The sequence below is a fragment of the Penaeus monodon genome, chromosome 20 (assembly GCF_015228065.2).
Source record: "Penaeus monodon isolate SGIC_2016 chromosome 20, NSTDA_Pmon_1, whole genome shotgun sequence".
Classification (NCBI taxonomy): domain Eukaryota; kingdom Metazoa; phylum Arthropoda; class Malacostraca; order Decapoda; family Penaeidae; genus Penaeus; species Penaeus monodon.
In genome coordinates this window covers 28,519,617-28,519,962 of record NC_051405.1, presented here as the reverse complement: position 1 = coordinate 28,519,962, position 346 = coordinate 28,519,617, and positions in this window count along the sequence as shown.

Here is a 346-nt window from a genome sequence, read left to right as displayed (position 1 = left end):
AGCATCAGCTGAGCCGTGAATGCTAATTCCCGGCAGGCAATAACACGGCGAGCTCCCATTCCTCTTCCTTGGGGAAAATTCGTCGTAAATTGAGCCAGTGCCATAAACTCACTACATTCTCGATACGGCTTCACGCTTCCTTCGCGCGCTCCATTTTTGCTCATAAAGCTAACGAGCGCTTGTGGCGTGCTTGCCTGCCTCGGAGGAGAGAGAGCTGTTGTTTGTGCCTCGACTTGAACACGGAAAAAAGGAAGTTTAAGGTGGATGATGAAGTGTTTTTTTCAGTTATACCCGTATAATGTATATGTGGTATCTTCCTCTCATTTTATATCACTTGGTATAAATG